At 36.5% G+C, this 25,057-nt stretch overlaps 1 pseudogene; it reads left to right on the top strand.

The window, feature by feature from the left end:
- Window positions 1–6,259: 6,259 nt before the first annotated feature.
- Window positions 6,260–6,707, top strand: LOC101126523 (small ribosomal subunit protein uS19-like; annotated as a pseudogene).
- The last annotated feature ends 18,350 nt before the right edge of the window (window positions 6,708–25,057 follow it).

The raw sequence follows: 25,057 nt of genomic DNA, 5'->3' as shown, positions 1-25,057 counted from the left end.
TCCCAGCTACTTGGGATGCTGAGGCAGGAGAACCGCTTGAACCGGGGAGGCCAAGATTGCAGTGAGCCAAGATCCACCATTGCACTCCAGCCTGAGTGACAGAGCAAGACTCCGTCTCAACAAAATAAATAAATAAATAAATAAATATGGGTACAGGTTGATAAACCATGACACCTAAGCCACAGATGGACAGATTAGTTTGGGAAATAGCATATGTGATATTTGGTGTCTGGATCCTTTCTATGTCCATAATCTCCATACCTCAGTCCAGTGTGACAACTACTCCTGTAAACAACACAGCCATAAGAATGTTTTAGGAAGGGAGACGGACACATTATTTTTTCTTGTTTTTCTTGTCAAAATAATTTTAATGGCGGTAGAGAGGATGAATTTTGGGTTGGTAGAAGAATATATTACACACAATACTTAGGTGAAAATATGATTTTTTGATGATGAATGATTCAAGAAAATATTTTAAAAGCAAGATTGACAAAGTTTAGTGGCTGAGGATATATGAGGAATAACTCAAATAACATAATCTCTAATCGGCTCACTGATTTGAGTATCAATGCCATTAACTGAGAACAGAAATATGAAAGATGAGTATATTTGGGAAATAAAGTTAGATTTGAACACTTTATTTAAAATGCATGTGGGTGTAAGTATTTGGGTTTATTTCTGGGTTCTCTATGCTGTTCCATTGGTCTATGTGCCTATTTTTATACCAGTACCATGCTGTTTTGGTGACCACGGCCTTATACTATAGTTTGAAATCAGGTAATGTGATGCCTCCAGATTTGTTCTTTTTGCTCAGTCTTCTTTGGATATGCAGGCAGTTTTTTGGTTCCATACGAATTTTATAATTGTTTTTTTCTAATTCTGTGAAGAATGATGGTAGTATTTAGATGAGAATTGTGTTGAATTTTTAGATTGCTTTTGGCAGTATGGTCATTTTCACAATATTGATTCTAACCATCCATGAGCATGGGATGTGTTTCCATCAAAAACATAAAGTGGGGAAAGGACACCCTTTTCAACAAATGGTGCTGGGATAATTGGCTAGCCACATGGAGGAGAAAGAAACTGGATCCTCATCTCTCACTTTATACAAAAATCAACTCAAAATGGATTAAGGACTTAAATCTAAGACCTGAAACTATAAAAATTCTAGAAGATAACATTGGAAAAACCTTTCTAGACACTGGCATAGGAAAGGATTTCACGACCAAGAACCCAAAAGCAAATACAATAAAAACAAAGATAAGGCCGGCGCAGTGGCTCATGCCTGTAATCCCAGCATTTTGGGAGGCCGAGGCAGGCAGATCATGAAGTCAAGAGATCGAGACCAGCCTGGCCAACATGGTGAAACCCCATTTCTACTAAAAATACAAAAATTAGCGGGGTGGGGTGGCACACACGTGCCTGTAGTCCTAGCCACTCAGGAGGCTGAGGCAGGAGAATTGCTTGAACCCAGGAGATGGAGATTGCAGTGAGCCGAGATCACGCCACTGCACTCCAGCCTGGCAATAGAGTGAGACTCCGTCAAAAAAACAAAAGCTAAAACAATCCTCAAAGATGAATAGCTGAGACTTAATTAAAGAGCTTTTGCACAGCAAAAGGAACAGTCAGCAGAGTAAACAGACTACCCACAGAGTGGGAGAACATCTTCACAATCTACACGTCTGATGAAGGACTAATATCCACAATCTACAATGAACTCAAACAAATCAGTAAGAAAAAAACAAAAAATCCCATCAAAAAGTGGACTCTGTCACCAGGCTGGAGTGCAGTGGTGGGATCTTGGCTCATGCAATCTCCGCCTCCTGGGCTCTAGCGATTCTCCTGCCTCCACCTCCCAAGTAGCTGGGATTACAGGCGTGCACCACCACATCCAGCTAATTTTTGCATTTTTAGTAGAGACGGGGTTTCACCATGTTGGCCAGGATGGTCTCAATCCCCTGACCTCATGATACACCCACCTTGGCCTCCCAAAATGCTGGGATTACAGGTGTGAGCCACCGCATGAAGATACACAAATGGCCAACAGACATACAAAAAAAAAATGCTCAACATCACTAATGATCAGGGAAATGCAAATCAAAACCACAATGCAATATCACCTTACTCCTCCAAGAATGGCCATAATCAAAAAATCAAAAAATAACAGATGTTGGTGTGGATGTGGTGAACAGGGAACACTTCTACACTGCTGGGGGGAATGTAAACTAGTACAGCAGCTATGGAAAACAGTGTGGAGATTCCTTAAAGAACTAAAAGTAGAACTACCATTTGATCCAGCAATTCCACTACTGGGTATCTACCCATATGAAAATAAGTTGTTATACAAAAAAGATACTTGCATACACATCTTTATAGCAGCACAGTTTGCAACTGCAAAATCATGGAACCAACCCAAATGCCCAACAATCAACGAGTGGATAAAGAAACTGACACACACACACACACACACACACACACACACAGTCACCCACACACGATAGAATACTACTCAGTCATAAAAAGGAATGAATTAATGGCCTTTGCAGCGACCTAGTTGAGACTGGAGACTATTATTCTAAGTGAAATAACTCAGGAATGGAAAACCAAACATCCTATGTTCTCACTGATATGTGAGCTAAGCCATGAGGACTCAAAGGCATAAGAATGATACAGTGAACTTTGGGGACTTGGGGGGAAGGGTGAGACAGGGGTGAGGGATAAAAGACTACAAATAGTGTGCAGTGTATACTGCTTGAGTGATGAGTGCACCAAAATCTCACAAAGCACCATTAAGAACTTACTCATGTAACCAAATACTACCTGTACCCCCGATAACCTATGAAAAATAAAATAAAATGCATATGGGACATTCAGAGGATATCCATTTTGCCTACACATATGGAACTCTGGAAAGAAGTGGCGTTCAAAACATAAATCTCCTTGGTCTTACATCACTGAAGACCAAGACTACATCACATTCTTAAGAGGGATTTACAAAACCAAAGAAGAAAGAATGAAGGGCAAATTTCTGAAGAGTACAATATCTAAATAAAAGGACCCTAAGAAAGGCTGTGTCAAGGTTAGGAGTCAAAAGAGGATAGAGCTGTAGGATGAGGAGAGAGTGGCCAGTAACTTTAGAGACAGCTCTGCTGCTCTTTCCTCAGCCCCACACCAAAGGACTACTCCCAAACTCTGTGGAAAAGAGATCCATAATTTAAGAGAAAACACAGATATGCTCACGAATATACTCCAACTGTTATGCCAGTTTCTACTCAAGTGTATCAATACACATTGAGGGCACAGGCTTTGACTTCACAGAAACATTAGTCAAAATTTTTGATTCCCTTTCTTCATTGTTAAAAATAAAATTAGGCCGACCACGGTGGCTCATGCCTGTAATCGCGGCACTTTGAGAGGCTGAGGCAGGTGGATCACTTGAGGACAGGAGTTCCAGACCAGGCTGGCCAACATGGCAAAACCCTGTCTCTACTAAAAATACAAGAAAATTAGACAGGCATGGTGGCACACGCCTGTAATCCCAACTACTTGGGAGGCCGAGGCAGAAGAATTGCTTGAACCTGGGAGATGAAGGTCGCAGTGAGCCAAGATCAGGCCACTGCACTCCACCTATGGAGGATGGGGGAAACTGTTTTTAATTTAGACTTAATGAGAATGGCTGAAAGTATTTTATAATATGTACATGGTGACTAAAACCTTCTCTGCCTTTCACAAATTCCCATAGAAGACAGACCACCCCATACTAACTACACAAACACACACATATAAATACATACACCACTCTCGGTAGTTACAGTTGCCAGATGAAACGCAGGATACCCATTTAAATTTCAATTTCAGAAAAACAATGATTAAACTTTTTAGAATAAGCATATTCCACATATAATTCTTTTCATTGTTTTTCTAAAATTTAACTGATTTGAACTGAGTCTCCTGTATTTTAATTTGCTAAGTCTGGCAAACTTATCAATAGGTGAACACGCTACCTCCATGACAGATATATTTTGAAAGGTAAACATGCACTGTCCATCTGCTTTCCATTGTTATCAACATCTTTATATCTGAGTATCAAGTAATGGGTAGAATATACAAGATTGCTGAATATTCTTTAGAGTCTATCCAATAATTCTACAAATCATTCGTTTATCTCTTGGCATGTGCCTTGGCTGAAACTTAATACTTAACTATATTTTTGTTTATTTCATTTTTATCCAAATTTTAACAGTTATCTATCTGCCTTCTTAGAGCAGTGATTCAAAATCTGAGGTAAGGGCCATCTGATCAAAATTCTGGGTCTAGATTATGGCTTTTCTTGATAATAATAAAGACAAGCTTTACATAATTGAAATTAAGATTACTAAGGAGCAGAAACATGTTTATATGCAAGAAGCAGTATCTTTTCACAAATCGTTTTTCTCTCTCTTCCACAAGATATGACACAGTATTTTATATATTAATAATATTAAACATTTAATGTCAATCTCATAACATCAAATATTTGTTACCATTGAAGAGTTCTTAGCAAAACTTGAAAAAGAACATCATTTCTTCCAGTTAAAAAAATAGAGAAGACAAGAAAGAATACTTTTCCCTGTGAAGTGATCTTACAAGTGTGACGAATGATTTATCTAAAATAAGAACTGTATTTATTATAATTCCAAAAAGAAAAGTTACATTTTAAATTGATTATAACAGTCAAAACTCAACGGATAAAGGCAGCTTGTAATAGTATTATACCAACTTCATACTCAATGAAATTTTTAGCTTTCTACTCAAACAATATTGTCACCATAAATTTTTCTACAGTAGTTTTATAAATATATAATTTCAGAAAATCTGAATGTCGTTCCTTTGCTTAAACCATTTTAAAATCACACATAAAGAGTCACACTTATAATACTCATCTACTGCTAGAGTTACTCTTAGAAATGTTGAAAATTTCTCTGGATCTAAAAATACTTGGCTTTATAAGAAAAGTAAAGAGGCACAGAGTAAAACCAATTTTAAGAACAACCACATAATATGTATTATTTTGTGTGTCCATTAAGTTTTTTATTAATAGATAATATTTTACATATTTATGGCATACATGTGATATTTGGTCCCATGCACAGAGTGGACAATGATTCAGTCAAGGTATTTGGGGTGTCCATCACCTCGAATATTTACCATTACTATGTTGAGCCCAGAATGTATTTTGAGTGACCAATGATGTTTAATGATTTTCTATATGTTGTAATATCTTCTGTACATCATTTGGTTTACCTTTTCTTCTCTTTTTTTTTTTTTTTTTTTTTTTGGTGACGGGGTCTCACTCTGTCACCCAGGCTGGAGTGCAGTGGCGCCATCTTGGCTCACTGCAACCTCTGCCACCAGGTTCAAGCGATTTTCCTGCCTCAACTTCCCGAGTAGCTGGGATTACAGGTACCCACCACCACACCCAGCTGATTTTGTATTTTTAGTAGAGATAGGGTTTCACCATGTTGCCCAGGCTAGTCTCAAACTTTTGACCTCAGGTGATCCGCCACCCTTGGTCTCCCAAAGTGCTGGGAATACAGGCGTGAGCCACCGTGCGCAGCCTCTATCAGTTTTTTTATCTTGTGCAGTGGGGAGCCCAGGTTCAGTCTATTCTTAAATCCAATACATAACTATAACTTTGGAGAAAATATGTGAGGTGGGTTAATCCTGAAGTTTTTATGAAAAAACGCGATTCCCTGAAACAAAGTCAGTCTTCCATGCTATTGGTACAAATGGATCTCTTGTTTCCCTGTCTGGCCCTTGCATCTGCGCACGCTTCTTAGTCATTAAGCACAAGAGTTCTGCAAACAGATTTCTATCTTGGCCTGCCCCTTACTAGTTACTTGACCTTGTGACACTTAACATTGTGCCTCAATTTCCTCACGTAAATGTGGGAAACAAAACCAATACTTAGCCTTTATCACATAATTACGAGGTTTAGCTCACGTAATCCAGCGTTACTCAAAGTTGAGGTTTCCCGGAAGGGAAAAATTACTTATGTTGTTTTTAATATATCAGCTAATTAAAATGTGAGAATCAAAACCAGTGCAGAGCTTTCCTCACATAAATACGAGGTTTACCTCACGTAATTCACCGTTTCTCAAAGTTGAGGCTTCCTTGAAGGGAAAAACTTACGTTGTTTTTAATATATCAGCTAATTAAAATCATTACAGAATTAGGTTAAAATCCATATGTGAAGGACTCTGGCACTTACGGAATCATTTTCAGAGGATCCGGCAAGATGGCAGAGGTAGAGAAGAAGCAGCGGACCTTCCGCAAGTTCACCTACCGCGGTGTGGACCTGGGCCAGCTGCTGGACATGTCCTTTGAGCAGCTGAGCCAGCTGCGGCGGCTGAACCACGGCCTGCGGCGGAATGCTGAGGCGCAAGCCGCACTCGCTGCTGAGGCGCCTATGCTAGGCCAAGAAGGAGGCGCCGACCATAGAGAAGCAGGAAGTGGTGAAGACGCACCTGCGGGATATGATCATCCCTCCCGAGATGGCGGGCAGCAGGGTGGGCGTCTACAACGGCAAGATCTTCAACCAAGTGGAGATCAAGCTGGAGATGATCGGCCACGACCTGGGCGAGTTCTCCATCACCTACAAGCCCGTGAAGCACGGCCGGCCTGGCACTGGGGCCACCCACTCCTCACGCTTCATCTCCCTCAAGTAGTGGCTCCGCTAATAAAGGCACACATATCTCCAAAAAAAAAAAAAAGACATTTATAAAGTGACTACAAAGAAAACAACTATACCAATAGTATGCATATCAATAATACTGCTTTTTTTTTTCACCGCAGAAGGTGTTGTTTCGTTGAAACCGAATTACCATTTAGAAAGTGATTGTCAAACTGAGTTCAGTTTGCTGATGCAAATTTGAATACACCATGATGACTGTTTCCCCACTGCTCTGTTCTATTCAATCTACTATATAGTGTATGTGTATTTGACTTTTCAATAGCAATACCAGGTTACTATGTTTTAAGTCCAATTCTGTTTTTTTATCACTATCCTAACATAAATATAGTAGTAAGTCTCCATGATCATAAACAAAAGCAAGCACAGATGATGAATTGATGAGTAAGACATCATTTCATGCCAGGAAGACAGTAAAATCACGCTATGATGCAACCCCTGCCCTCATTACAAAGCAGTTTTAGATAAAACAGAAAAAGAGAAAATGTGAAAGACAGAGCTGGCCTTAAAAACTGGACAGACATTTTCATGAGCCATAAATATAAGAAGATGAGTAAGACTACATCCTCTGGCCTTCTGCGATTAAAAGCTCCAAAGCAGGCAGTGACAAGAGGTCAGTTTCTCTGGGGCCATTGGGATTAAAAGTACTCCCATATATGGATGAATAGAGCCAGGCCTACTGCTTATTATGGCAAAGATTGGATGCCCAGAGCTCTTGATGCTTATTAGAGGAGGCTTAACAAAACAAAAAAACTGCGCTCTCTTGGGCTACAGATGATGTGAACTTGTGGAATTATGAAAACAGAAAGCCACACTTTCAAAGGTAAGAAATGAATCGAGTTCTGTGCTTGCTTAGTGGCCATCTCTGTTACTTTCCTGTGGGTCAGAGTAGCAAACTTTTACTCTAAAACCCAGTTCTTGAATAAGCACCAGACGGCAAGCTGGAGGCGAACCAACAAACTGATTAATTTTAAAAAGGAAACATAGGCCCGGCTCGGTGGCTCACACCTGTAATCCCAGCACTTTGGGAGACCGAGGCAGGCGGATCACCTGAGTGATCTGAGTTCGAGACCAGCCTGACCAACATGGAGAAACCCTGTCTCTGCTAAAAATACAAAACTAGCCGTGCGTGGTGGCGCATGCCTGTAATCTCAGCTACTCGGGAGGCTGAGGCAGGATAATCGCTTGAACCCGGGAGGCAGAGGTTGCAGTGAGGAGAAATCATGTAATTGCACTCCAGCCTGGGCAACAAGAGCGAAACTCCCTCTCAAAAAAAAAAAGGAAACATAAAAACTACAAAGAATCTCCCACACAAAACAAACCTGACAACCCAAGTTCCAAAATGGCTGAAGAAAGGTATGAAAAATAAGGCTGGGCATGGTGGCTCACACCTGTAACCCCAGCAATTTGGGAGGCTGAGGTGGGCGGATCACTTGAGGTCAGGAGTTCAAGACCAGCCTGGCCAACATGGTGAAAACCTGTCTCTACAAAAAAATACAAAAATTAGCTGGGCATGGTGGTATGTGCCTGTAGTCTCAGCTACTTGGGAGGCTGAGGCACAAGAGTCACTTGAACCCAGGAAGCAGAGGTTGCAGCGAGTCGAGATCACAGCACTACACTCCAGTCTGGGCAACAAAGCAAGACTCTGTCAAAAAAAAAAAAAAAAAAAAAGCAAGAGAAAAAAAAGAAAAGGAGACTCCAGCTCTACAAAAAATTAGCTGGATGTGATGGTTGTAACTGTAGTCCCAGCTACTTGGGAGGCTAAGGCAGGAGGATGGCTTGAGCCCAGGAGGTGGAGGCTGCAGTGAGCCCTGATTGCTACCACTGCACTCCAGCCTGCACAGGAGGGAGGAAGGAAGAAAGGAAAAGAAGGACAGGAAGGAAGGAAGAAAGGAGGGAAGGAAGGAAGGAAGGAAAGAAGGAAGGAAGGTAGGTAGGTGGCTCTCAAAATCACCAACCAGAACCTGAATTCACCCAAGATGAAATGTTCATATGTATAAGATTGTAAAACTCATTAATAATTAATGGTTTACAATGCTCAACTGAAAAAATGACAATCACATCTATTTTTTTTTAATGAAGCAGAGATCAAATACAAGCAAGAAGACAGGAAAGGAACCCATAAGGACTCTTAATAAAGAAATATGTAGTCACTGCAATTACAAAAACAAAAACAAAAAACTTCCCTCAGTAGACAGACCAAACTCAAGACACAATTGCCACCATTGGGAAGACTGACTGAATTTCAAAATGATATTGAGGAATCTACTCAGAACACACCACAGAAACACAAATATATAAACATAAAAAATTAAAGATACATAAAGTATAAAATACGGAGCTCCGGCATAAATTTGATCAGTGTCTCAGAAAAATGAGCTGGAAGTCATATTTGAAAAAGTACCTGGTAATAAACTTTTCAGAATCAAGGTAGGACATGGAGATTCTGATTCAGAAGGCACTCTAAGTACTAAACAGGATAGATAAACATATTCCCACCTAAACACATAATAGAGAAACTGTACACATCATGCTAAACTAAAATTTTTAAAATCCAGAGACAAATCGTATTAACTAGCAAAAAATAATAATTAAACCAAAGGAAAATGTCCTTATCAATTGAAAGAAATGCAAGAAGTGCTTTCAAAAGCTAGAGAGAAAATAACTGGCAGCTTAAAATATTATCTCTAGCTAAAATCATTCATGCAAAGATTAAGAGTCCATTGAATAAATTCTTGGTAAAGGAATTATTAAAGCATCAATTTTAATTAAAAGAAAAATGCAAACAGAGGAAAAGCATTAGGTAGAAAGACAATGGTGAATACAGATATTTTTAGAATAGCTAACAACTAATAATATTCAGTAGCTAACAACTTGTATATATGATTTTATGTGTGTGTATGTGTACATGTCTGTGTATGTGGTGCTTAAGGAAAAATATAAACAATAAATTGTTGAGGAATGATTACCGAATAGTTTACACATACTGAAGTTATTATGTTCAAGAAAAGACAGCAGTATTACCTGGTCATCAAATTATTAAATCAAGATATATTGTTAAGCATGGATATTAAACTGTAAACACTAAAATATAGAATGAGTCTTTTCTAAATCTGCAGAGAGAAAAAAATATGTAAATGAGGGAATATGGAAATCTTTAATAAAAAAAGGCAGAAATAGAAAAAACACAGTCAAGAAAAAAATGGCACAAATAGAAAATGTGAAATAAGGTTGTAGACATACACTCAAATGTACCTATAAAGAAAATCAATGTAAACAAACTAAACTCACGAATTAAAAGGCATAATCAGACTGGATACATTTACAAATGTGCGATGATATGTTTCTTCTAAAACATACGCCTAAAACAAAATAGCACAAATTGGAATAAAGGCTTTGGAACCTTTATATCAGGATGTTCATACAATGGTATATAATGGTTAAACAGAATGAACTAGCGCCCCATGTGGCCATTTGATTGGGAGGCGCTCCTTCAGATTATCCCAACCATATGGAGAACTGGGGTTGGAGTCCTAGCATTGTCTATTTTCACCTGTGTGACCTCATAGAAACTATTAACCTCTCTATGCTTCAGTTATGCAAATAAGGGATAAAAATCACACCATGTGGATTAAATGATTTCATTTTTATCAAAGTGTTGAAATGTTTTTGACACATAGCTTTGTGTAAGGATTTATTAAATAAATACACAAGTTTTAAAAAAATGTATTCGAATGAAATACAAAATTAGAAACAGATCTGGAGAGTCACATAGTAATAGCGAATTCAAACATTTCCAAGATTAGCAGATATCAAGTCCTAATATTAGAAAACGCTGATATTTTCATGGTAAAGCTTCAGCGAGGTGCCTGTATTCAGTAAGTGCTTGGCAAATGTCACCTCCAAATACAACAGCAGTCACCAAACTGTCACTCCAATTTCTTCTGCTTTTTCCTTTAACATAGTTACCCCACATAACATTAAATATGACTGAGAAACCTTCTAGTCTTTCTAACACATGAACTCATCAATTCCTTCCATTCCTCCCCTCAAAAGTAGCCATCCTAATGAAAACAACATTCTGTGCCACAAGATCCAGTGTCATTTTATGACAGGGCTAATCATTAGTTGATGTTTGCTTATGCTGAAGTGGAATCCATTTCTTTATTACTTCTATCCATTAATAATACCTATGTCCTCTGATCATGCTACATAGAAAACATCTTTTTTCTTCCATGCTAGTTTACAGTCATCTGAGGAAAAAAAAAAAAAGCATGTTTTATTCTTTCTAGTGCTTCTCTTATTGAAGGTGCCTATTCTGTCATTACATAGAATATTTTCCCTCTCCCTATTGGTAGCTTCTCCTCCAGGTACATATTTTAGCCAGGTACTTAACACTACATGCAATGTTTCAGAATGGAGCACTTCTTTACAGTTGTCTACACAGGCAGAGTGGACTGAACAATCTCTTTTCTTATTTAAATACTTTTATTCAATAGCCATTTTTGTTCTAGGTACTCTGTCAGGAATAGAAGACGCAAATGTGATCACAGAATAGACATGGCGCTGCCTCCAAAGAGTTCAGTCTAATGGGAGAAGTCAAACAAGACAGCCAACAACAACAAAGTAGTGTGATCAGGGATAGAATTGGCAAGTAGAGTGTAATGGGAAGACATAAGAGGGACAACTGACTTGATCATGGGGTCTTGAAGGTAAAATCTGAAGGCTCAACCCAAGGGAGTGGGGAGAATTATTTTCCACCTCCTAAGAGAACACGTTGCCTTTGAGAAACTGATAGAGGTTTAGTATGACTGGATTTCATGCTGCAAGCTAAATGGGGGGTAAAGGAGAACACCATGTAAGTAATACAACCCCAATTATGTAGTTCCTATCAAAGTATTTTTCTGAACAACATAACTCTATTAATATGAAGTAATATCAAATACATTATTGGTGACCACATAACACTTCTGGCACTGTTGATTTCAGGTTTACGTCCCACAGAAAGAACTTAATGCTGTTTTTTATTTGCACTTCCACATGTGTTAGTTGGAAATGTAGATGGAAAATTATCAATTCCAACTTCCTAGATTTACTCCCATCATTTCTGTCATTCAGGGTATCTTTGGAGCCTGATTTGTTATTATACATATATATATATATATATATATATATATATATATATATAATATACTCACTACTCTCCTTAAATTTCCCTTTATATCCACAAAAATATAGTAAATTTTGTTAGTTTCCTTTGAGAAACTGAATTTGAGGAACAGTATATTTGCCCAGTAATCTATCTTGGTCCAGAAATATTTTAAAAGACCTTTATATTGTTCTAAACATAACACAGCCTCCAGCTCCTTATCAACATTAGCCTTTGTGATTCAGTGTTTTGGGACTCTAAAGCTACCTTTCCAAAGACAAACAACTTAATTTCATGCCTCTACTCCAGTGGTGCTCTTTTTTTTTTTTTTTTTTTTTTTTTTTTTTTTGAGACAGAGTCTCACTCTGTCGCTCAGGCTGGAGTGCAATGGTACGATGTCAGCTCAATGCCACCTCTGCCTGCTGGGTTCAAGCAATTCTCCTGCCTCAGCCTCCCAATTAGCTGGGATTACAGGCACCCACCACCGCACCCGGCTAATTTTGTGTATTTTTAGTAGATACGGGTGTTCGCCATGTTGGCCGGGCTGGTCTCGAACTCCTGACCTCAGGTAATCCACCCACCTCAGCCTCCCAAAGTGCTGGGATTACAGGTGTGAGCCACCACACCCGGCCCAGTGGTGCTCATTTTTAAAAGCATATTCAGTCTTTCGGTTCAGTTCTGCTTTATACATCCAAGAGAGAAAAATCATTCAGCCTTTTATGGGAAGGCACACTAACCAATATCCTTTAACATATGTTGAGTTAAATACCATCTATATTCAGATACATATTTTAATTTCTTTAATTAGTTTTTTCACTGGAAGATGGCTCATTGTTCTGTTCCCTGTGATGAAGGGGCATCTGGATGAAGACTTGAGAGACAGAGAAGATGAATTTGTGTTTGAATTTCAAAGGAAAAATCTGGAATGAAAAGCCTATGATTTTAGGTTTATTACTATATGTGCTTTATAGAAGACCAAATGTTTTTCTTTATTCCCTGAAATTTACTGCCTTTTCACACTTAGTAGGATATTGTCTCACCATTTAGTTTTTGAAAATATTGTAATCCTACGAAACTTTGCAATTTATAGTCTCTAGAAAAGAATATGCTCATATATACGTACTCTGTAACAACCTGTTATTTACTGATAAAAGAGAGTATATTCATATTCTTACTTCAAGTAAACCATATATATGAAAACTATATATATATATTTGAAAACTATATATATATGAGTAGAAAGGTATAATAGTTTTGAATTTTCAAAAGCATTATCCATTAACCCCGTTACCAAGCTTCTCTCATTAATTTAGGTATAATTCAATTTTTAATTGAATACCTTTTAAGAGCATACTTATGACAACACAAGATACACTAAAATAATTCAAAATATTATTAGATCTATGTTGATAAAATAAACTCATAGAGTCATAGAAATGAATGAATTAGGGAAGATTCTCTCATAAAAATAATTTTATATTTTAATGCAAATACAAAGAAGTTAATTGAATGTCAAAAAAGTGACCAGTTTCTATCTTAACCTTGAAACTTGTGGGAATGTGGAATGCCAGATTTGTGTCATATATTATAGCTCCTGACAGTGTTATGTGTCTTTACCACAACACCATCTGTGCTGCTGTACCTGAATAGGAACAGGGGCTAGAAATGGAGAAAAATAATGAATTCTTGCAACACATTTTTTTTCCCCTGAGCTCATGCAGCTGGTGATAGATGCTTTCCTTCAACCTGAAAAGCACTGCACAGTTGTCCAATGACATAGTGGTATCTTTAGCATCTTCCTGTTGACTATGCAAATTCCATAAGTGTAAAAATGATAAATTCCAGTTTTGAAAATAAAAAATAAATTGATATCTAAAACACTGATTTCATATATTTGGAGTTTTATCTTTATTTTTGTAATAACTCTTACAGATGAATATAATAGATCATTGTTTATATGATGATGAAAAATTTTGAAGTAGGTAAACATTGGTTCCATTGGCTGGCTCTGGGGTTATCGAAGAATCATTTACATTTACATTTATACTCAGTTTGCTGCTTACTATTGTGTGTGAACTGAACCCTTGTTTTTTTAAATTTTTTTTCTTTGTAGTATGGACCACATACCACTTACTATCCCAGAGTTGCTCTAAACTTAAGAGTTAACGTACGTATACAAACAGCATAATATATTGTCAGGTTCAGAGTAGGCAATTACTAATTATCTCAGCCATTCTAGAATTAACTTGTCATAATTTGCATCTTCAAGGAAGAGTATCCTGTTATTCCTGTGTTAACTTCACCACATTTGCCATATGGCATGTGTGCCCAATGACCTATCAAAGAGGTGAGTCAATAGTTGACATTTTATCTTTAAGAACCACTTATTCATATTTATGGAGAGGAATTAATTCTATTTAACAAATTTTACAATGTCACCTGCTTACTAAATTTCTGTCTTTATACCAAATATCCCCAGAGAAAAATCAAGAAATTAGGGATGTAGTCTTTAGTCCTAATATTCACAGGCTTTAGACAAAGATATAAATATGTCATGAGAGAGGAGATGAACACTCCCTCTCCAGGTAAATATGCAAGAAGGATGAAAGGAAGTTAGGTGAGTAGGCAGGTGAGTGAGAGGGAAGAAAGGAAAAAGGGAAAGTAGTGATATTATAAACAGGCAGTTTTTAGGTATAAGCCATGACATACATCTGTGTATATATTAAGAGATAACTTAATAAACTTACTTACAGATCATTTTAAAACATCTGCAATCAAAAGCGTAGAACTTTTTACCCCACTGGTGTTATATATAAAAAATGTAATTCTTGATCAAAGAATTTTAGGCAATAACAAACAAGCAAGGAGATAATTTTTGCACCAGCTGACAGTAACCTCTTGTCAGTATCACCGGGAGCATCAGACTATGTCCATCCACCAATGTACACTTCTCATCGTTATCTGGAGGCTTATTGTGTCCTCTCAAGCTGACTTTTGTCTCCTTCCTCTCAAACTATCCCTTCATCCTTCTATTTTATCAATGAGCACAAAATTAGGACACTCTAATCACTCACTTTCCTGTTATTATAACCCCTCCTCTCCAATTCCCTTAGCTTCAGAAGCACTGATTTATATCTTCAGTCAGGTAACATTTTTACCTAGTAATCTGTCATTCTGTGCCACAACTTATACTTCTCTGTTTCCTGAAACACGACCCTATATCTCTTCGTTTTAATGTAAGATAATAAGTATCTGACATACAAAGCACCAAGGCACATATTCTTTTTAATAAAATCTGGAGAATTTGCAAAAATCTCATAAACATAAATGGTCTTATGAATATTCCAAAGAGATTGAGTTACCCATGGTCAACAGATAAACTTAATAATGAAATTATGAAGTCTAGTGTATACCACACCATGTACATGATGATAGAAGAAATAACAGCTATCAGTATGTTATCTGCCTACTATGTGCTTAGAAATGTAGTAGAAACTTTACATGCATTATTTCTATCATGGATAACAACTATAAAACTTGTGGGCATTAATACAGTAATTTTATAGAAAAAGAAACAGATTCAGTTTTAGAGAATTTCCCTGAGGTCATTCAGATAGTAAGTGGAAAAACCATCATTTGAACAATGATTTGTGTGATAAGAAACCTACTTTATAAAAACCTTTAGGCAAAAATATATTACAAGTATGCGAGGCTGGCTGGGTGAGGTGGCTCATGCCTGTAATCCCAGCACTTTGGGAGGCCAAGGTGGGCAAATCAGCTGAGGTCAGGGATTCAAGACCAGCCTGGCCAACATGGTGAAACGCTGTCTCTACTAAATACACAAAAACTAGCCAGGCATGGTGGCGCATGCCTGTAATCCCAGCTAAGTAGGAGATTGAGGCACGAGAATCACTTGAACCTGGGAGGCGGATGTTGCAGTGAGACGAGATGGTGCCACTGCACTCCAGCCTGGGCCACAGAGGGCGACTCCATCACAAAAAACAAAAAATATATATGTATACACACACACACGCGCGTATATTATATACATTCACATATGTATATATAATATACATATATGTATATTTATGTATGTATATAATGTATATATACACATATATATACACACACAAGGCTATAATTGCTGACGTAATGATCTAATAAACAAGAAAATACCAACATACCAATAAATGTAATTATGTTAATTTTTCTTTTTTTTTTTGAGACGGAGTCTGGCTCTGTCGCCCAGGCTGGAGTGCAGTGGCGCAATCTCGGCTCACTGCAAGCTCTGCCTCCCGGGTTCAGGCCATTCTCCTGCCTCAGCCTCCCTCCCGAGTAGCTGGGGCTACAGGCGCCTGCAACCATGCCCAGCTAATTTTTTGTATTTTTAGTAGAGACGGGGTTTCACCGTGTTAGCCAGGACGGTCTCAATCTCCTGACTAGTGATCTGCCCGCCCCGGCCTCCCGAAGTGCTGGGATTACAGGCGTGAGCCACCGCGCCTGGCCAATTTTTCTTAAATTAAAGAAAATAATCATAGAAGACAGAGATTTCTTGATAATCTTTCCAATTAAAATTTAAAAAGTCAATTGTTATCTTTCAGGTTTTAAATGAAAGATTTTTGGGCATGATTATATATCAAAGCTTCTTTAGAAACATTACAATTAATTCTCTTAAATTCATAATGGGATGTTGTTCCTACGATGTAGTTCTATGTTATGTATACATAGGTCAGATGTAGCAAAAAGCACTTCAGAGTTTCTTTAAAAGCCAAGAATTAAACTGTTAATAAGGGTTTTGATTGAGGCTATTACATACATATGTATACATATATATTTAACAATTGAATGTGAATTTTTATGTTAGGTGCTTATTATGTATTAGCAAGAGAACACACTTACATGCAGTGATTTTCATAGGCAAACCTTCCTGGACTAATCAGATTTCAGCTTAGTTAAATCTTTGCCTCCCCTTGACTGTGAATCCCACCAGCTCTTGCTGGAAAATAGTATTAGACTGTATAGGTATATGTACTTGATGTAACTCATTTCCTTGTAAAAAGCAGTTACTGCACATCTGAAATTGCTACGTTTCCTCTCTAATATTACTGTCATTTTACGGTGTGCTGTATAATTAAGTTTACTGCAATAGAGAGGCATTTGATAGAGTTTCCATTTCCTCCCTATGGCTTATTTTTACTCCATATGATACATTAACAGGCTGAAAAATATAATTTTAAATTCCAGCTATTTTTAGTGAATCTTTTTTTCTACTCTGGAAATTTATTATTGTTTAATAGTTGATGTTAAGGTGTATAGAGCTTTCATGTTATGTTATCTTAGATATTGCAATGTAGTTATTCGCTCTTCCTAGTTTTTAAAGTTTAAAAAGTGAAGAAATGTAAACAAATAACTTAGAAAAATTCAACCAGGAAAAGAAAACCATAAGAAAAAATATATAGAATGCCAGGTAAAAATCATAACCATTATGGATTTTGAAAATATTAAACACATGGAGAAACTATGTAATACCTTGCAAAGGATGTAGGGGAAAAAAGGAAGCTATTCAGATTAAAAAATTAGCATAAAGGAGAATGAACTTGACATAATACTATAGCATTTTAGGACCAAACCATGCCCTGTTTTACTTTTTGGCTTTACCTATATACTTTAATTTTATTGTTTGCTTTTTGTTTGGTTTTACTGTTCTTACCTGATTTGAAATTTGATTTTAGATAAAGTCTGTGGTCATCGCAAGCTTATTCTCCTTCAGGTATCTTTTGCAATATGTTTTTCTGTCTTCTTTATTAATTAAAGAGAACACATTAATATTTGAAGGGCTTGTGGTAGAATTGTGTGCTGTGCTCTTTAGTTAAATTTCGTGGGATTTGGGGCATGGTAATGTATGTAGATATCCTGTGCTTCTACTGCTTTATTGCAGCTTCCTGTAGTAGCCTGAAGAGCCTGCCCACCAAATTCCAATGGACAAACTTAATCACTTCCTGATATGGATGACAAAACTATAAGTTAGTGACTTACCAAAGGTTAAAGTCGCAGTCAAGATCATGGTAGAATCTTGAAACTATCTTTCTTGACTTTATGTGCAAAAATACTATTCCATTGCTGCTGCTTATAGTAATCCTCTACATGTAACACCAGGAATATCTAAATATCTAGAAAATTAATTGATTAATAATTTCTCTCATTTGAGAGAAAGAGAAACAATAGTACACCCAACACACATTTTCTGTCTCTCCTTCCAAATTGCTTTTTTTCTATGTGTCTAAATGCTTTACTTTTCTACTTGAAATCTGAAGGGAGAATATGAGTGATTACCCATTCAAGGTCTGAGAGAATGGCCCAAAGTTTCTAATGCAAAGCTTCTTTAAAGTCTCTTATTTTGTCTTTTTTTTCTCAAAAAAATGCAAAATTTCTACTTGACTCCAAAAAGTAATGCTGATTATTTTATTTGAAGAAAAGCATTTTCTTTCTGATGCAAAATAATGGATTGAGATAATAAGTGAACCATGACTTTGCCATCAAGAGAAGTAATGATACATTTTTAAGAGTTGCATAAGTCCATGAGTCACAATAACTTGTTTTAGAATCTTACCATCATAAAGCCATAAATGAGGCTTTTAAAAAAAGAAATTGGGAAAAGTTTGTAAATTTATACCAATAAATTTAACAATCTAAATCAAATGAGCGAAATTAAGTCAACAGATGTATAAGAATATAAGTTACCAAATTAACTTAGAGAAAATTTGGGTACATTTCAAACATGGTACGAGAGGCAGATATTATTAAAGGTGAGAATTTTTAAAATCCATGTTATCAAGCTGGAACATTAAATTTTAGAAAAACTCCACGTTCATTTTAGAGAAATAAGTTCAAACACAATTCATCTTGATATGGTCTGGCTCTGTGTCACCACCCAAGTCTAACCTTGAACTGTAATCCAAATTGTAATCCCCATGTCTTGGGGGAAGGACTTTGTGGGAGGTGATTAGGTCATGGGGGTGGTTCCCCCCATGCTGTTCTTATGATAATGAGAGTCTCATGAGATCTGATGGTTTTATAAACGTCTCACATTTCCCCTGCTGGCACTTCTTTCTCCTGCCACCACGTGAAGAAGGACATGCTTTCTTCCCCTGCTGCCAGGATTGTAAGTTTCCTGAGGTCTCCCCAGCTATGCAAAAATGTGAGTCCATTAAACCTCTTTTGTTTATTAATTACCCATTCTCAGGTAGTTCTTTACAGCAGCATGAGAACGAACTGATACACATATGAACACACAAGCACTCCTATGAAAATATAAACTAGATTCAAGTGTCAGTAGGTTGTATAACCCAAAATATTAAATTAACAACGTACAAATTAGAATTTATTCCAGAAATTTAGAGATGAGGCAACACTTGAAGCTTTATTAATAGAATTCACTCTATTAAGAGTTAAAAGAAGAAGAAAAACAACATTAAATCATCTCACCAGATGCAGAAAAAGCAGATAAATATTCAAAATCTATTCTTCATTGTTTCACATTTATAAGATTAAAGAAATATTTCTTAACTTGTTAAATGTCCCCTATTGGAAATCTACAGCAAATATACAGAATTATCAAACTCTAAGGGCATGTCTATTAAAATTATCGTCAATACAAGGGCATTTCCTATATTCAAAATTACTTTATATAGCCTTTACCACATATTAAAACTTCAAGAATAATTAAAATTATAAATACAAGAAAGAAAAAATAGTAATTATTAGCTAACAACATTAATATCTACCTAAATTTGAGAGAATGAGATTAAAAGAAAATATTACTAAATGTCAGAATATTTTCTAGGTAAAAATCAATGTAGGCAAGGTTATATGTAAAAGAATATTTATTATATTATTCACTGTGTTAAGGATTGAACAAAATGCTCCATATGGAAACAGTTAAATCGTTTTATATAACATTGCATGGAATATATTTCAGATACAGATACTAAATCCATATGTACAAACATGAACATTTGTTCATATATTTGTGTCTTCATATATATGGGGAGGTGGCTATATATGCATATACTATATATTTTTTATATGCAGGGAGAGAGAGAGTATAATAACAGTATTTATTTAAAAATTTAAATCAGCAATTTAGCTGGGAAAATGAAAACTAATTTAAAGAGATAACCAACAAAATATGAGTCAAGTTGACCCCTGAGAAGTACTGTTAGGGCATAGAGATTTTTTTTATTTATAGTTTATCCCTTCTGGAATTTGTCGATTTTTTTTTTCTTTGTTGAGTATATTTTACATATTTAAGAAAATATATAATAAGCATGTCTTAGGTTCCTTGCCTTGTATATGTTCTCATGTCCTCTTTAAGTAAAATGAGTTTTATAGGCTGTAGTGCGCCATGTTGATCCTACTAATTTATTTTGTATGGCACTCAGCAAGGTACAACCCCAAAGTGAATTTCAAAGTTTCTTAGGCTTTTTGAATATGACCCTTTTTTTGTTGAAGCCCCTACATAGATACTAGGCTGGTGGGATGTATGGCTAAGGCACAAAGAGTGAGCATTTTTCTATTGACTGCCAGAGAGTCAAATGTTGTTACTATTTATTCCCGTCTGAAGAATAACTCATTTTTACCTACTAAGTATCCCAACGTTGTTAGTGCAATCTACAATCTGTTTTTCCTTCTCATAATTCTCATTTATGTCAAAGCTGCCTCTGCACCCACCTTGTTGTCCTGTCTCTGGCTTGACTTACATATTTTGAGGCAGTCCCCACCCATTTCCTATTTTCATGTTCTAGATGAATAAGGCCCCATTCTCCTGAATTGCTTCCCCATCTTAGTTTTGCTCTAATCCTAATGAACTCAATCATGTAATTCCTGAGTTGCCATGCTTAGCCTCACGTTCCATTTAAATTAATCCAATCAGGCCATGGGAGAGCCCTCCTAGGTAACACCCTGGACCCCAAGAAAGGGTTTGGCCCACAGGTCCCTCTCTTTCTCTCTTGCCCCACACCTGCTGGCTAAACATGCAATCCTGGGGAACCCCAACTTCCCATTGGCCCTGTGAGGCATACTGTCCTCTTCTTTTTGAAATCTGTGAATAATAAACTTCATTTTTTCAGCAATCGGTGTGAGTGTCCCTCACTATACCATATCTGACTACGCCCAACCAAACTTACATACCTCACTAAAACAATTATGTCACTTTCAACTTTTCTATTTCAAAGTAGTATTTAAGGCCAGGCACCGCGGCTTTGTAATCCCCGCACTGTGGGAGGCCAAGGCAGGCAGATCACTTGAGGTCAGGAGTTCGAGACCAGCCTGGCCAACATGGCGAAACCCTGTCTCTACTAAAAATACAAAAAAATTAGCTGGGTGTGGTGGCGCATGCCTTTAGTCCCAGCAACTCGGGAGGCTGAGGCAGGAGAATTGCTTGAACCCCGGAGGCAGAGGCTGCAGGGAGCCAAGATCACGCCACTGCACTCCAGCCTGGGCAACAGAGGGAGACTCCATCTCAAAAACAAAACAAAACAAAAAAAAACCCAAGTAATATTTAAGCTCCTTCTTAATACTTCCCATTCATTAAACATATGATATCTGTTAATTCCTCTCATAATTTATGCATTATCTTATTTCTTCTTTCTATATTCTTCCTTTTTTTTTCTATTTGTAATTCTACTCAATGTTCAAGGCATATCTCAAGTGAAACCATGCTGTCTGAAGGCTTCTAAATCCTTCTCAACCTAACAAAAATGACACTCTGTTTATTGACCAGTCTTGGTAATTTGTTTAAACTGGTGAAGCACTTAAAATATTAGATTATAGCCAGGCACGGAGGCTCATGCCTGTAATCCCAGCACTTTGGGAGGCCAAGGCAGGCAGATCACCTGAGGCTGGGAGTTCGAGACCAGTCTGACCAACATGGAGAAACCCCGTCTCTACTAAAAAAAATTAAAAAAAATAAAAAACTAGCCAGGCATGGTGGCACATGCCTGTAATCCCAGCTACTCAGGAGGCTGAGGCAGGAGAATCACTTGAACCCAGGAGGCAAACGTTGCCGTGAGCAGAGATTGCACCATTACACTCTAGCCTGGGCAACAAGAGCGAAACTCCGTCTCAAAAAAAAAAAAAAGAAAGAAAAAGATTACATTTCATTAAATAAGTATCTGCCTCTTTCTCAAAGGGTGAACCTAATTTTACTGTTGACTCCTCTTGGCCCCTAGTCAGAGCCTCACTCATAGTAGGAGCTAACCTGCAATTTTGCAATATATAAATGTATCAATGCTTAACATATAGTTCATGGTATACATACTTACATTTCCTGCTAATGTCAAATACTGATATAAGGGAGTAAATTTATCACCTACTCAAGAAGTATTACCTACAATTAAATGCAGGTCAAATGATCACATTTACTAGTATCACATAATTGGTAACACTATAATGAACTTCAACAGCACAGCATTTAGTATGATGCTAATATGAACCCTCATTCTTCATGTAAATAAATCTCAGTTATCTAGCCTTTCATCTACACCTTCCTCAGTTTTCTCCTAATCTTTTTTATATTGTTATAGTAGCCAAATTGTCACTAATGCACTTAACTGAAACAGGGGGGACTTACTTTCCTAACAAGACAGCCATTGCTTTCATAAAGGTACACTTTTTAAAATAAAACAAGAAAGAAAAAGTAACCATTCCCTTCTCATTTTTATGAATACACTGTTGTCTCATTAGGTATGTACTATCATATTTCTTTAAATAATTTAGGGACTAACAAGAGAACATCTGTGTAACAAAACACTACGACGTGAAATTTAAATTCTTATAAATGAGTTAAAGCAACACACTAACTACCATCAATATCATGGGATTAGTCAATTATGAAAATAATCATCCTCATTTAACAAAGTCAAATGGAGATATTCCAAGGATGTTGTCCAAGGTCACTGTGAATCACAAGTGAAATTTATAGTCTGCTTTCTAGAATCAATTTTGTTGCTAATTGATTAATTTAGCTGGGTAATACAGTAATGACCTGGTTTTAGATTTAACTTTCTAAATATGTGGAAATAAATTCTTATATGTCTTTTGAAATACTTCTCAAATACTTCATTATTGTTGATCTTCAGTATTCTCCCCAACATGTAAGTTTTCTGAGTTTAGGGAACATATTTGCCATATTCATTGCTGAATCTTCAGCCCCAGCATTAACGCCTGGATGCAGTAGGTGCTTAATAAATATCCTTTAATAATCAAATCAATCTTGAGGCATAAAGCAGGATTAAGCAGCTGCTTCTGTATCACTGACTATTCATTTTTTTAATTCCCTGAAAAACATGTATTGAACATGTGTGGAGGAAAGCGCTTCTTACTATGGGGTATGTAAACTATGAATTGAAATGTATGCTTTGTCCCTGGGAGTTTACAACATGGTAGGTGAACTAATGAATAAATATAATAAGTTATACATACATTATGAAAAGTAAAAATAAGTACTGAGGGCATAAAAAAGAATAGTAAACAAAGAAATCAAGGTTGGTTATGGAAGACCAGGTAAATGAGTGTGTCAGTGGCGATAGAAAGAAAGAATTGTGCAGCCAAGAATTCCAAAGAAGCAAAATCAACATGACATATTTCCAGACTGAATGTACAAGGTGTGGGGGAGAAGAGGAACACACAAAGATAATTATGGTTTTAAGAAAAAAGGTGGAGTGAAAAAAGAAATGCATAAGAAGAAGTTGTTTTGAATACACATGAAAAATAATGGATTTGAGGTATTGTGTTAGGCCTATTTTCTAGGATTCCGTTTCAGTTAAGTGCATTAATAACTATTTGGCTTCATAACAATAAAAAAGATTAAATTAGATTTTAGGCTTTACTTTTTAATTTTAGACAAAAGTAGAAAAGAGATAACTAATCAATTCAGGACCTGTTATTCTGATGTACTACAAGACCCAAAATAAAGATTTTTGGAAAATTGCTTAAATATTATCATTTGAAATGTTTTTACTGAATTTGCTAAGAATGCAATAAGAAATTGGACAAAGGTTCTTGGTCAATTACTTTGGACTATACTGTTTCTAAGATACACAAAATAAAATGCCAATATAGGGGCTGTTTTTTCTTTTCGATTTCAACTAAGAGACACGTTCCTGCCTGTGTAATACTATGTTTGAAATCTTACTTTAAGACAATTTTACATTCTCTACAAAGATCCTATTGTTCAAATTATATTTAAAATTGTCTCTGAGTCCTTTGTTACATATTTTTAGACACATATAAAAAAGAAAGCAATATATTCATAAAGCACTGTTTGAATTCACAGTAAATATAATTGTGTGACTATCTGAACTAGTTTTTAACCTTGTGGGTTTTTCCTTACATGTGAAGCTATTGGTAAGACCATCTCCCACTGTTAATTATGCTTCTTTTGATGATTAAAGGTGGTTGAGTGGACATGGGCATCATAATCAAGCCTGGAAGAAAAATGTTACTTTAATTTTTTGCTAGTGACTTGCTCAGTGAGCTATGAAGACTTGTTGAACTCTTACCATGTCCCTTAAGGCTGGTGCTAGAGATAATGATATTATGCATGCATATTGTTGACATTTGCTTTCAAATTACTCTACGATTTTTAAGAAAAAAATGTACTAGAAAACTAGGAAATCAAAGATAATTTGATTTTTTGAAATATGTAAGATGTAATTTTTAGAATATATTTTATGCCATAAAACATGGAAATTACGGAATGTGCATGTCTTCACTTCACTGAAATAAATAACTAGAAATGTAGAGTAGGCTAAGAGGCTTTGGCTTGTTTTCTTTCCAGCAGACTTTTTAAATGTATACTGCCTGTTACATTTCACTATTTTATGTTCATTAAAATATAAATTTTCCATATAAATTAAAAGAAAAAGTAAGAATTTAATTTAACATATACGTTTATGATTTTAGTTTGTCCTCCTATAATTTAGACAACATCCTCCACACTGTCATCTCAGCAGATGACTTGAAAAGATGACTTCAGTAAAATCCCCTTGCAATGGGTTAGTCATCCATTCATTTCATTTTTGAGCACCTGTGGCCTTGTCAGTCACTGGCATATAGAGACAATGGTCATTTGATAATGGGAACCTGTGATCTGGATCTTTATAATCAGAAGAAATTTT

Source organism: Gorilla gorilla, chromosome 4, assembly GCF_029281585.2.
Source record: "Gorilla gorilla gorilla isolate KB3781 chromosome 4, NHGRI_mGorGor1-v2.1_pri, whole genome shotgun sequence".
Classification (NCBI taxonomy): domain Eukaryota; kingdom Metazoa; phylum Chordata; class Mammalia; order Primates; family Hominidae; genus Gorilla; species Gorilla gorilla.
This window is presented reverse-complemented; position numbering and strand designations above follow the sequence as displayed.